This window comes from Drosophila subpulchrella, unplaced genomic scaffold, assembly GCF_014743375.2.
Source record: "Drosophila subpulchrella strain 33 F10 #4 breed RU33 unplaced genomic scaffold, RU_Dsub_v1.1 Primary Assembly Seq95, whole genome shotgun sequence".
Taxonomy (NCBI): Eukaryota; Metazoa; Arthropoda; class Insecta; order Diptera; family Drosophilidae; genus Drosophila; species Drosophila subpulchrella.
In genome coordinates, this window is record NW_023665729.1 from 7,501 (window position 1) to 22,500 (window position 15,000).

The 15,000-nt window shown below is 42.6% G+C and overlaps 1 non-coding gene and 1 pseudogene across 1 annotated transcript; both read right to left on the bottom strand.

Moving 5' to 3' along the window:
- Window positions 1-4,953: 4,953 nt before the first annotated feature.
- LOC119562792 lies at window positions 4,954-14,413 on the bottom strand (annotated as a pseudogene).
- A 401-nt stretch (window positions 14,414-14,814) lies between these two features.
- LOC119562793 lies at window positions 14,815-14,993 on the bottom strand. The gene has a single exon (XR_005222035.1). It is a non-coding gene; the product is annotated as a 5.8S ribosomal RNA (ribosomal RNA).
- Between the last annotated feature and the right edge of the window lie 7 nt (window positions 14,994-15,000).

Genomic DNA, 15,000 nt, shown 5'->3' on the forward strand with positions numbered 1-15,000 from the left:
CATATCCATACGATTCATTCACTAGTGCCGCCCCTCACTAGGTTTATAATTGTTATATCATTGATATACAATTTATTTCTATATATATGGCATTTATATGCCATATCCATACAATGCATTCACATTTCAATGTATATTTACTTGTTATACATTATTATGCCTTATAGGTATTATACCTATAAGCCATATCCATACGATTCACTTATATAAATATATGTATATTTTTCTATACATAATTTTTTTTTATTTTTGTATGGATTTCTATGCATATCCATAGTTTATATGGATTATGCTTGGCGTTCTATATAGTATTGACAAATTCATATGCATAACATAAGTTTTGACCAATACGAGGAGGGGCCCGCCAACGACCACCTCCCTATAGTAGTTTTTTACCCCACGCACTATTGCGTGCCTGTTTACAGTACTAGTGCCAGCTATCACTAGGTTTATATATCGTGTTTCAGTGATATATGGGTAAATTCTACCATTTATTCTTATGTATATGGCATTTCTATGCCATATTTATACAATCCATTCATATCTTAATGTATATTTATTATATTATACATTATTATGCCTTATAGGTATTATACCTATAAGCCATATCCATACGATTCATTCACTAGTGCCGCCCCTCACTAGGTTTATAATTGTTATATCATTGATATACAATTTATTTCTATATATATGGCATTTATATGCCATATCCATACAATGCATTCACATTTCAATGTATATTTACTTGTTATACATTATTATGCCTTATAGGTATTATACCTATAAGCCATATCCATACGATTCACTTATATAAATATATGTATATTTTTTTCTATACATAATTTTTTTTACTTTTGTATGGATTTCTATGCATATCCATAGTTTATATGGATATGCTTGGCGTTCTATATAGTATTGACAAATTCATATGCATAACATAAGTTTTGACCAATACGAGGAGGGGCCCGCCAACGACCACCTCCCTATAGTAGTTTTTTACCCCACGCACTATTGCGTGCCTGTTTACAGTACTAGTGCCAGCTATCACTAGGTTTATATATCGTGTTTCAGTGATATATGGGTAAATTCTACCATTTATTCTATGTATATGGCATTTCTATGCCATATTTATACAATCCATTCATATCTTAATGTATATTTATTATATTATACATTATTATGCCTTATAGGTATTATACCTATAAGCCATATCCATACGATTCATTCACTAGTGCCGCCCCTCACTAGGTTTATAATTGTTATATCATTGATATACAATTTATTTCTATATATATGGCATTTATATGCCATATCCATACAATGCATTCACATTTCAATGTATATTTACTTGTTATACATTATTATGCCTTATAGGTATTATACCTATAAGCCATATCCATACGATTCACTTATATAAATATATGTATATTTTTCTATACATAATTTTTTTTTACTTTTGTATGGTTTTCTATGCATATCCATAGTTTATATGGATATGCTTGGCGTTCTATATAGTATTGACAAATTCATATGCATAACATAAGTTTTGACCAATACGAGGAGGGGCCCGCCAACGACCACCTCCCTATAGTAGTTTTTTACCCCACGCACTATTGCGTGCCTGTTTACAGTACTAGTGCCAGCTATCACTAGGTTTATATATCGTGTTTCAGTGATATATGGGTAAATTCTACCATTTATTCTTATGTATATGGCATTTCTATGCCATATTTATACAATCCATTCATATCTTAATGTATATTTATTATATTATACATTATTATGCCTTATAGGTATTATACCTATAAGCCATATCCATACGATTCATTCACTAGTGCCGCCCCTCACTAGGTTTATAATTGTTATATCATTGATATACAATTTATTTCTATATATATGGCATTTATATGCCATATCCATACAATGCATTCACATTTCAATGTATATTTACTTGTTATACATTATTATGCCTTATAGGTATTATACCTATAAGCCATATCCATACGATTCACTTATATAAATATATGTATATTTTTCTATACATAATTTTTTTTTACTTTTGTATGGTTTTCTATGCATATCCATAGTTTATATGGATATGCTTGGCGTTCTATATAGTATTGACAAATTCATATGCATAACATAAGTTTTGACCAATACGAGGAGGGGCCCGCCAACGACCACCTCCCTATAGTAGTTTTTTACCCCACGCACTATTGCGTGCCTGTTTACAGTACTAGTGCCAGCTATCACTAGGTTTATATATCGTGTTTCAGTGATATATGGGTAAATTCTACCATTTATTCTTATGTATATGGCATTTCTATGCCATATTTATACAATCCATTCATATCTTAATGTATATTTATTATATTATACATTATTATGCCTTATAGGTATTATACCTATAAGCCATATCCATACGATTCATTCACTAGTGCCGCCCCTCACTAGGTTTATAATTGTTATATCATTGATATACAATTTATTTCTATATATATGGCATTTATATGCCATATCCATACAATGCATTCACATTTCAATGTATATTTACTTGTTATACATTATTATGCCTTATAGGTATTATACCTATAAGCCATATCCATACGATTCACTTATATAAATATATGTATATTTTTCTATACATAATTTTTTTTTACTTTTGTATGGATTTCTATGCATATCCATAGTTTATATGGATATGCTTGGCGTTCTATATAGTATTGACAAATTCATATGCATAACATAAGTTTTGACCAATACGAGGAGGGGCCCGCCAACGACCACCTCCCTATAGTAGTTTTTTACCCCACGCACTATTGCGTGCCTGTTTACAGTACTAGTGCCAGCTATCACTAGGTTTATATATCGTGTTTCAGTGATATATGGGTAAATTCTACCATTTATTCTTATGTATATGGCATTTCTATGCCATATTTATACAATCCATTCATATCTTAATGTATATTTATTATATTATACATTATTATGCCTTATAGGTATTATACCTATAAGCCATATCCATACGATTCATTCACTAGTGCCGCCCCTCACTAGGTTTATAATTGTTATATCATTGATATACAATTTATTTCTATATATATGGCATTTATATGCCATATCCATACAATGCATTCACATTTCAATGTATATTTACTTGTTATACATTATTATGCCTTATAGGTATTATACCTATAAGCCATATCCATACGATTCACTTATATAAATATATGTATATTTTTCTATACATAATTTTTTTTTACTTTTGTATGGATTTCTATGCATATCCATAGTTTATATGGATATGCTTGGCGTTCTATATAGTATTGACAAATTCATATGCATAACATAAGTTTTGACCAATACGAGGAGGGGCCCGCCAACGACCACCTCCCTATAGTAGTTTTTTACCCCACGCACTATTGCGTGCATGTTTACAGTACTAGTGCCAGCTATCATTAGGTTTATATATCGTGTTTCAGTGATATATGGGTAAATTCTACCATTTATTCTTATGTATGTATATGGCATTTCTATGCCATATTTATATAATTCATTCATATCTTAATTTATATTTATTATATTATACATTATTATGCCTTATAGGTATTATACCTATAAGCCATATCCATACGATTCATATACTAGTGCAGCCCCTCACTAGGTTTATATATCTCATTTTAATTATATATTGGTAAATTCTATTATTTATTCTTGTGTATATGGCACTTATATGCCGCCATATCTATAAAAATGCATTTATATTTCAATGTATATTTTCTATATTATACATTATTATGCCTTAAAAAGTTATTATACCTACCATAAGGCGATATCCATACGATTCATTTATATAAAAGATATATGTATAATTTTCTATACATAATTTTTTTTTATGAATATATGGGTTTCCTAAGCATATCCATATAATACATTTAGTTTTATATGGATTAGATTGGTCTTCTTTATTGTATTGCCAAACTCATATTGATAAAATAAGTTTTGAACAATAAGAGGATCAGCCGCCAACCAACCAACCACTGCTACCATTGGAGGAACATATACTTACTTTTTATATGTCCTCTTACTTGAATGGTCCTCTCTTTACTTGAAAATTTCATTACCATAGGAATCTATTTATACATGGAATATGATTTCCACTACTTTTTCGCGTCACTAATAATTAATATGACGATACAGACTTGCTACCATAACATAAGTCTTGAACAATAATAGGAGCAGCCGCCAACCAACCACCAACCAACCAACCACTGCTACCATTGATAGTAATTTTATATGTCCTCTTTAGTTGAATTTCAATACCATAGGAATATTTATACATGGAATATGTTTTGCCACTACTTTTTCGCGTCACTAATAATATGACGATACAGTCTTGCTACCATAACATAAGTTTTGAACAATAAGAGGAGCAGACACACCAACCAACCAACCGCGCTGCTACCATTATATATACTTATATTTATATAAGTCCTCTTTACTTGAATGGCCTCTTTACTTGAATTTCAATACCATAGGAATATTTATTTATACATGGAATATGTTTTGCCACTACTTTTTCGCGTCACTAATAATATGACGATATAGACTTGCTACCATAACATAAGTTTTGAACAATAAGAGGAGCAGACACCAACCAACCAACCGCTGCTACCATTGAATGAACCATATATACAAACTTTTATATATGTCCTCTTTACTTGAATTTTAATACCATAGGAATATTTATACATGGAATATGTTTGCCACTTTATCATCGCGTCACTAATAAGATGACGATACATTTTGTTTGTTCAATATTTACTTATATATTGATGTTTCCAATTTAGGTCTTTTATATTTCTTCTTCCCTACCTTACACACCACAAACAAAGTGGCGTGCGATGCTGCAAGCAAGCATAATGATTATGCCCGCTTGCAACATCTTTATTATCGAATCATCAAGCAAAGGATAAGCTTCAGTGGATCGCAGTATGGCAGCTGCTCAACCACTTACAACACCTTGCCTGTTACAAAAGTCGTTTACAATTGATTCTAGGCTTTGTCATTGTATTAAATAATGCTTTTATATGTAACTAGCGCGGCATCAGGTGATCAAAGATCCTCCCAATTTACTATGTTACAAATTACATTGGCATCACATCCATTGTCGTTTATAAAGTAAATTATAAACTTTAAATGGTTTAGAAGCCATACAATGCAAATTGCCCCTTATTTATCATTGCAGTCCAGCACGGATACGACCTTAGAGGCGTTCAGGCATAATCCAACGGACGTAGCGTCATACCACTGTTCGCTCGAACAAGTATTGTGCCATTGGTCCGTACCTGCGGTTCCTCTCGTACTACGCAGGAATGCTGTCGCAACAACGTTTTGTCATTAGTAGGGTAAAACTAACCTGTCTCACGACGGTCTAAACCCAGCTCACGTTCCCTTGCATGGGTGAACAATCCAACGCTTGGTGAATTTTGCTTCACAATGATAGGAAGAGCCGACATCGAAGGATCAAAAAGCGACGTCGCTATGAACGCTTGGCCGCCACAAGCCAGTTATCCCTATGGTAACTTTTCTGACACCTCTTGTTAAAAACTCTTTAAACCAAAAGGATCGATAGGCCGAGCTTTTGCTGTCCCTGTGTGTACTGAACACCGAGATCAAGTCAGCATTTGCCCTTTTGCTCTATGTGTGGTTTCTGTCCGCACTGAGCTGGCCTTGGGACACCTCCGTTATTATTTGAGAGATGTACCGCCCCAGTCAAACTCCCTACCTGGCAATGTCCTTGAATTGGATCATACCTGAGTAATTGGAGTTATACCAAATTTTCAAATCAAAAATACATAAATGCACCGTTTTATTAAAGAATTTGTTTGCGATTATATAACAAACTCGTGATACTTTGATCAAGAAGCTTGCATCAAAACCCAATACCATAAGATATAATAAATATATCCGTATAATGGCTAGGAAATGATACACGTTCCATTTAATCAAGTAAGTAAGGAAACAATAAGAGTAGTGGTATTTCATTGGCGATACCAAACCGAAGTCTAATATCTCCCACTTATTCTACACCTCTTATGTCTCCTTACACTGCCAGATTAGAGTCAAGCTCAAAAGGGTCTTCTTTCCCCGCTAATTATTCCAAGCCCGTTCCCTTGGCTGTGGTTTCGCTAGATAGTAGATAGGGACAGGGTGTGTCTCGGATCCCTCCGAACTTGTTTTACGTGGCGTGTTCCACAATGAAGGGATTACAACCACGGCATTCTAATATACCCACAAGTGAGTATATAATGCACGGGTCTAGGTTAAGCGCCAGACCAACGCCCCGGACTAGAAGCTATAGCTATGTACATAGCATCCACCCCAGTAGCAATTCGAGTACTTACTTGTCGGGCAAGCACTCCCCCTTGCGTAGGGGCGAGATCTATCTAAAATCTCTACTGTTCTGTGGGTCACAGCACCCGAGTTGTATAACGCAACATCCACGTCGAGCCCGAGGACTCTACCCGCGATATAGGTGTCAACCACAGCCACCACGATACTCCCACAAGGGGGCCAACCTCAATGAGCAGCCTTGGAGCTGCTCAACCCGTGGTACCGAAATTACAGGCTCGGTGAGCCTCACCCCTTCAGCTCCGACAAGCTCGGATGGGGCAACCATTGCCATATTAGTCGCCTCCTACGACAAGCTATGGCAGGCTGTGGCAGTATTCTTCGCCGCTACCACACGGCAAAAGAGGTGTGGGACTAACGTCCCGGCGCCTGTGGTTCCTCCCTCGTCGCATCCATCCTTCGCCTCGAGAAGGCAGCATCGGCAAAAACTCCTAGGAGACGCATCCGTTCTGGGGTCTCGACTACTCCCGCGACGATCCATCTTCCCTGGTCTCGAACGACTCCAAGGGCATCCAGGTCCCGCAAATCGTTATACAGGCGGCATTCACACAGTATGTGGCGCCAGTCCTCTCTTGCCACGCCACATGAGCATGCGGTCGTGGTACTGAGGGTCCTGCCTTGCAGAAATGCGTTCATCGACCCGTGTCCTGTCAGCAAGAATCCGGCTTTGAGGGTAAAGACAAAGTCTTTCCTCTTGTAGACGAACGCTGCCTCTGGGAAAAACTCGCGAGTCACGGAGCCGTGTTCCGCGCGATCCCATCTGAGTTGCCACTCATTTAGCAGACGTTCGTCTAGCAGCGCCATCTTAGCTTTCCAGTCCAACACGGACAGGTCCTGTCCGTGGAGCCAGTCGCTCTCATCCAGGGGGACATCCTTCCTCAGCTTGAACTTCACGGCGATCCTGTGAGCATCCAGATCCATTGGAGGAGCACCAGCAAGCACCTGCAGTGCCACCGTGGACACTGTGCGGCATACCGGTAGGCATCCTAAAAGGATGGACCTCTGGCACGAGGTGAGGAGTTTAAGGGACTTGCCCCTACTCGCCGCCTTGTACCAGACCGAGGCACCAAAGAGTGCACAGGGGACCATGAGTCCGCTGTAAATCGTCCTCTTAGCACGGGAGCTGAGCCCCCAATCGACTCGAAGCACCCGCGCTAGTCCTCCGGCAACTCCAGCCAGCCGATCTCTGAGAGCAGAGATATGCGGGAGAAAACTCAACCGCTCGCCGACTAAGATGCCAAGGTACCGGCATTTGGTGACGTAAGGCAGGCTTGCTCCAGCAAACCGTACCGTCGGTCTCCTCGTGCGTGAAAGCTGTCCTTTCAGCAACATTATTGCCGTCTTGCTGGTTGACACACTCACTCCAACCTCAGCTCCCCAGGCTCCCACGATGTCCATCAACTGCTCGCCCTTCCGCTCCAGATCGGCACGGGAATTCCCGTCGACGAAAAGCAGAAGATCATCTGCAAACGCGCTCAGAGCACAATGTGGCTCCAAGCGCTGAAGCAGCACATCCATCAGTAAATTCCAAATAAATGGACCACTGACGGACCCTTGCGGGCAGCCCCGTGTAACCGCAACTGTGGCTGCTTCATACCTGCTGATGATGCTTGCGCTACGGCCGGAAAAATAGCTTTTCCACAAGTCGATTTCTCGACAGCCTACGTCGACAAGCCGATCCAGCACCGCACTCCACTCCACGTTGTCGAAGGCTCCCTTGAAATCGACAAAGATTCCAAGGACCCTCCTCTCGCGACTGTTGGCGACGGTGTTTTTGGCGTGCATCCACGCATCCTCCACGCAGCGTCCAGGCCTGAATCCGAATTGCCATCTGCAGCCATCCGGTAGCACATCCTTCAGCCGATTCACCATGATTCCCTCAAGCGCCTTTCCGAACACTGGTAAAAGGCATATGCCGCGATAAGAGGCAGGATCGCTCCTGTCCTTATCTGGCCCCTTTACCAGCGGTATCACTCTCGGGTGCTTCCACTCGGCCGGAAAGTATCCTTCCGAGATGCACCGAGAGTACAGCTTCGTCAGGTGCTGAGGGATGGCACGCCATACCTCCTTGACAATACCGCCCGTGATGCCATCCATACCCGGCGATCGCCGGCTTCTCAGCCTCGCGACGCTGGTTGCCACCTCGAAGGCTTCGAGGATCGGTGGGGCACCAGGGGGTATGTCTTCTCGTGTCGTCGACTCCGCAGCAGGGAAAAAGTTGCGGAGGAGCACACTTGCGCAGTCGTGCCAAGTTACGGAAAGCGCGCCGTTCGACCGGAGACATCCGAGATCGGCTGTCTTCTTCCGGCCTCGGCATATTCGGTATACGTGCCCCCATGGATCATCCTTGTGCCGTCCCACGAAGTCCCGCCAGTTTTGCTCCTTTGTCGTCAAGATAAGCTTCTTGTACTGGCCTGAGGCAAATCTCAGTCCAGCGGCAAGTTGCTCAGCATCGTCGGTGCCACTCCGGCGAGCTGCCTGCAGCCTACGCCTCAGTCTCCGAACCTCTTGGCGCTTGGTACTCAGCTCAGGATTCCACCATATTACGTTTCCCCTCGCTGCAGGTATCCTGCGCCCTATCACCCTGTCGCACACATCGTGTACGATGGAGCGAAGGGCAGACACATGGTCGTCCAACGGCGATTCCTCCAGTTCCTCGAGACTCTGTGCTGCACTCCTTAACTCTACACTGAATCTTCGCCAACTTGCATTGGAGAGCTTCCATTGCGGTACCGGAGCTAGGCTCTCAACGGTACTGCTCGGATCTGGAGTAACCTCAACAGTGATAATGTTGTGGTCACTCAGCTCCCAGAAGTCAACTCTCCAATCGTAGGTTGCCCATACTCGCGCCGCTTCGTTGGCGAAGGTCACGTCGATATCACTTCTAGAGCGGTGATTATCGAACGTGAACACCTGGCTGGCCGTATTCAGTACACTGGCACCGCTTGCGATTATCCACTCGTTCATGAGCTGTCCCCGTTCGCGGTTCAGGCGGTCTCCAGAGTTGTCTGGGGATTTGCTGAACCACATAGGGGAGACTGCGTTAGCATCAAGTCCGAGGATTGTCGGTGTTCTGCTAGCTAATAGCAGAACCGTATCCAGGTAGTCAGTGTAGGGCTCCAGAGCAGCTAGATGCTGGCAGTATACGGAGGCCAGAAAGATTGTGCCATATCTTCCTGTGACACTCACGCACACTCCGTAGTCCGTCGTCAAAGCCTCGATGGGCATGCAGATGGCAGATGGGTCGTCCACGATGATGGCAGCTTTCTTCCTCCTATCGGCGAATATCCTCATTCCTCCAGGCAGTCCAGTGAGTCGCTTGCCAGCGTCCACGTAGGGCTCCTGGACTAGTGCGAACAGGTGGCCAGCATCTCTCATCTGCTTGGCAAGCTCGATGACAGCGCAACGGCCTCGACCACAATTCGCTTGGATGAAGCTAAACATTATCAATGTCTAGCTTGCACCCTGGCTAGCAGCGCGCCGTATATCGGGCAGCCACCCGAAAGCATATAATGCCCCGAGGGCATACCCTTGTGACGGCAGTTGCGGCAGTCCACCGCATTTCTGCACTTCGCCGCGACGTGGTCGTTCTGTCCGCACTGGCGGCAGACCTGCTTCTCTCGGGCGTACCGACACTCATTGACCTTGTGGTCAAAGCCAAGGCATCGGTGGCACGCGTAGGTTCGCACCTGAGAGCGGCAGCGGTACGAAAACCACTTAATGTACACTCTCCCGCCCTCGAGAACGGCCAGCGCCTGGTCGTCTACCTCCAGCGTCACATTGATTGTGGCACCGTCAGCAGCTGACCAGGGCTTGGTCGCCAGGACAACCGCCTTCTGGAACTCCTTGAGGCTCATCTCTTCGAAGTTCTTCTCCCTGAGCTCCATCATAAACTCGTCCGGTCCCACGGAGGTGTCCACATCCTGGACCGTAACACGCGGCTTCGCAGCGGTGTTCCTCGACACCTTCAGGCCCACCTCGGCGAACTTTGCGGAGGCGACGACCTTCGTCATCTCCGCCTGCGAAGGCGTGCGAATGATCGCGCCGCCCCGCTTCAGCTCACGCACCTCGTGTACTCGTACGCCCAGAGCGGGCGCTACCTCCTTGCGGATCTTCTCAGCGATTTGCCTGCCTGACAGGGCCGGGTCGTCGCACGCAACGACAGCCGACCATGTCTCCCGAATCTTCCGCGGTGCGGGTACGGGGGCAAGGGGGGCAACAGGGGCAGCAGGTGAGGCGACTAGGTGCGCGCCTCTAGCAGCGGTGGCTGCATATGAGGCGGCCGAGGCGACCGGTGTCTGCCTCTTCAAGCGATCCTCCAGCACTCCGATGCGGATCAGCAGGGCTCCGACGACCTCCTCGTAGCGGTTTGCCAACAACTGCGTCTTAATGCTCACGGTAGGGCTCGCTACGTGGGACATCCTCAGGATATCCGCACGGATGTCGCCCATCTCGGCAGCAACGGCTCCGTTTCCCCTCCATTCCCTGTCCGAGAAGGATTTCTCTATGCTGGCTGGCACGACGAAGGTCCCTCCATCAGCAGCGGCTGCGACTGCGGCAGCGTCGGCGGGGGCAGCGGCGGGGGCAGCGGCGGGGGCAGCGGCGGGGGCAGCGGCTGCGGCAGCGGCAGCGGCTGCGGCAGCGGCAGCGGCGGGGGCAGCGGCGGGGGCAGCGGCAAAGGCGTCGGCAGGGGCAGCGGCGGTTGCATCCAGCGCCAACACTTTGCACCTCGAGGCCTCCCTCAGCGGCGCTTTGTTGCGCTTGCCTCTGGCGCGCCCTCTGCCCGAGCTGCTTCCACGGCTGCTCGCACTTTCGCTCCCGGACTCGTCGACCACCATTTTTGGTGGCGCCATCTGCCGGTTATCGGCCTTACTAAGTAAGCTCTTTGATATTCGAGACTTACCCCTTCCTATCAGCTGGTTCTCAAAAGCTCGGTCAGCTGATCAGCTGATCCAAGTTCAGCGGAGACACAAACCGCACAGCTGTGGGCGACAAAATGTGCCTAAATTAGGCAAACGCCTCTCTCGAGAGAGCGCCTCTCTCGCGACACACGTGTCTTAATGGAAAATTTCCAAAAAGAAAAACGCGAATATCGCCCGATTTCCGCAGAATTTCAAACGGAAAACACACGCACTGTGTTCGCAAGCACGAAACACGAATTTTCGCACTATTTTCAACAATGTACCTGTTGTTTTACTGCCTAAATGCACTTTACTCGCGGAGCGTACGGAAAAACACGTCTGTTCTCGCGAGCAACCAAACACCGACTGTGTGTAGATAGGGACAGTAGGAATCTCGTTAATCCATTCATGCGCGTCACTAATTAGATGACGAGGCATTTGGCTACCTTAAGAGAGTCATAGTTACTCCCGCCGTTGACCCGCGCTTACTTGAATTTCTTCACTTTGACATTCAGAGCACTGGGCAGAAATCACATTGTGTCAACACCCGCTAGGGCCATCACAATGCTTTGTTTTAATTAGACAGTCGGATTCCCCAAGTCCGTGCCAGTTCTGAATTGATTGTTAATTGATAATCGTTATAATTAATAAGAACTAATTGGTTTAACCCAATTAGTATTCTTAAAAATTTTAGCAAGAAAGTTCCACAATTGGCTACGTAACTAAACTATCCGGGGAACAAGTGACCAACATAAATGCCAGACACTCTATTTACCCAGAACGAGCACATAAACCATGTTATTGTTTCCCAATCAAGCCCGACTATCTCAATCTTCAGAGCCAATCCTTATCCCGAAGTTACGGATCTAATTTGCCGACTTCCCTTACCTACATTATTCTATCGACTAGAGACTCTTCACCTTGGAGACCAGCTGCGGATATTGGTACGGCCTGTTGAGAAGTTTGCGTGTCCCCACCATAAATTTTCAAGGTCCGAGGAGAAAATATCGACACAACAGTATATGTCATGCTCTTCTAGCCCATCTACCATATCTCTCTGCGAAAGACTTCCATGGTAGTACGGCTATAAAACAGAAAAGAAAACTCTTCCGATATCTCTCGACGGCTTCTTTATGGTCGTTCCTGTTGCCAGGATGAGCACGAGGCCCATATTTAATAACAAACGGATACTCAACAGGTTACGGAATTGGAACCGTATTCCCTTTCGTTCAAAATTATTCAAGTATATTAATTAGCTTGATTTATATAATATAATTATATTTGTATGGCATTTGTGTTTTACTTGAAAATTTTCGGCTTTCGCCTTGAACTTAGGACCGACTAACTCGTGATCAACCACTGTTCACACGAAACCCTTCTCCACTTCAGTCCTCCAAGGTCTCATTCGATTATTTGCTACTACCACCAAGATCTGTACCAATGGCAGCTCCATGCAGGCTTACGCCAAACACTTCTACGCATACCATTGTACCTTCCTACTCACTAAAGTTTCAAAATTTATATCACAAGTAATATAAATCATCTACTTTAGCGGTAATGTATAGGTATACAACTTAAGCGCCATCCATTTTAAGGGCTAGTTGCTTCGGCAGGTGAGTTGTTACACACTCCTTAGCGGATTTCGACTTCCATGATCACCGTCCTGCTGTTTTAAGCAACCAACGCCTTTCATGGTATCTGCATGAGTTGTTAATTTGGGCACCGTAACATTACGTTTGGTTCATCCCACAGCGCCAGTTCTGCTTACCAAAAGTGGCCCACTGGGCACATTATATCATAACCTTGAACTTCATATCAAGAAAGTTAAGGTTCTTACCCATTTAAAGTTTGAGAATAGGTTAAGATCGTTTCGACCCTAAGGCCTCTAATCATTCGCTTTACCAGATAAGATTATTTTATATAACATTAAAATGCACCAGCTATCCTGAGGGAAACTTCGGAAGGAACCAGCTACTAGATGGTTCGATTGGTCTTTCGCCCCTATACTCAATTCTGACAATCGATTTGCACGTCAGAACTGTTTCGGTCTTCCATCAGGGTTTCCCCTGACTTCAACCTGATCAAGTATAGTTCACCATCTTTCGGGTCACAGCATATATGCTCAAGGTACGTTCCAGTTAGAGGCATAAATAATATAAATATCATTATACATAACTATATAGAACGCCCCGGGATTGTGTTAATTAGCTATAAATAGTTAAAAAACTAATCCCATTATTAGTCAAGTTAATTACGCTATTAGGTTTATATCCCAATAACTTGCACATATGTTAGACTCCTTGGTCCGTGTTTCAAGACGGGTCCCGAAGGTATCCTGAATCTTTCGCATTGTTAATCATACAAGTGCATATAATAAACACAAAAATCAATGATAATTATGCCATTATATAATTCCGAAAAATTAACGCACTGTATTCATATAAATCTATCAGCACTTTATCAAATTAATAACATTTATTCTGTGTTAAAATGCAAGCAAATTAATTTGAATAAACTATAAGTTATATTTTATGATAAATTTTGTATGCTAATAGATTACAATGTCCTTATATGGAAAAAATGCACACTATTATCATAATATTGTTTAAATATTACAATTTTAATGATGAATTTTCCATAACGGATATTCAGGTTCATCGGGCTTAACCTCTAAGCAGTTTCACGTACTGTTTAACTCTCTATTCAGAGTTCTTTTCAACTTTCCCTCACGGTACTTGTTTACTATCGGTCTCATGGTTATATTTAGTTTTAGATGGAGTTTACCACCCACTTAGTGCTGCACTATCAAGCAACACGACTCTTTGGAAACATCATCTAGTAATCATTAACGTTATACGGGCCTGGCACCCTCTATGGGTAAATGGCCTCATTTAAGAAGGACTTAAATCGTTAATTTCTCATACTAGAATATTGACGCTCCATACACTGCATCTCACATTTGCCATATAGACAAAGTGACTTAGTGCTGAACTGATTTCTTTTCGCTCGCCGCTACTAAGAAAATCCTGGTTAGTTTCTTTTCCTCCCCTAATTAATATGCTTAAATTCAGGGGGTAGTCCCATATGAGTTGAGGTTGTGTATAACTTTTTTTGCAATTAATTCTTTATATATAATGATAAAACATTTTATTAAATTCGTTATATATTTTATATATTTGTATGGCATTTGTTTGGTCTAACGAATCAACGAAGAATAATAATATTGTCAACGGCTTTCTATTTACTAATCTTTAATAAGAGACAATTCTAGATAAATTTTTTATGCTAGACATTTCTCAGTATTATTTGATTGAAAAAGAAAATATTTCTCTTCGTTTTTCACATTCAAATTATTTACTAATGTGAGATAATGTTTTTCATATATTTGTTAATATTATGAATAATATAATAATTAAATTATTATTATCCAATAATATACCATATGCTTATAAAATTTCATTATAAAATTTATATAAACAACTTAATTAGCATAGTCTTACAACCCTCAACCATATGTAGTCCAAGCAGCACTATAAAATTAATTAAAGTACATAACAGCATGGACTGCGATATGCGTTCAAAATGTCGATGTTCATGTGTCCTGCAGTTCACACGATGACGCACAGTTTGCTGCGTTCTTCATCGACCCATGAGCCGAGTGATCCACCGCTTAGAGTTTTATATA